Here is a 218-nt window from a genome sequence, read left to right as displayed (position 1 = left end):
GCTTTTATTGTCCTCATTTGTAAGTCGCTTTGGATAAAAGCGTCTGCTAAATGACTAAATGTAAATGTAACAAAAACCTTAATATTGCTTAAATATTACTATATCTGAAACAAATCCCAGTGTTTTCCTTGTGTGTGTTTTTGTATTTGTATTCATCCCTGTGTCCTCTTAATTGTAAAACTGTTAAAGGGGTCATATGATGCGATTTAAATTTTTCC

The sequence above is a fragment of the Sinocyclocheilus anshuiensis genome, unplaced genomic scaffold (genome assembly GCF_001515605.1).
Source record: "Sinocyclocheilus anshuiensis isolate Anshui unplaced genomic scaffold, SAMN03320099.WGS_v1.1 scaffold1093, whole genome shotgun sequence".
In the NCBI taxonomy this organism is placed as follows: Eukaryota; Metazoa; Chordata; class Actinopteri; order Cypriniformes; family Cyprinidae; genus Sinocyclocheilus; species Sinocyclocheilus anshuiensis.
This window is presented reverse-complemented; position numbering follows the sequence as displayed.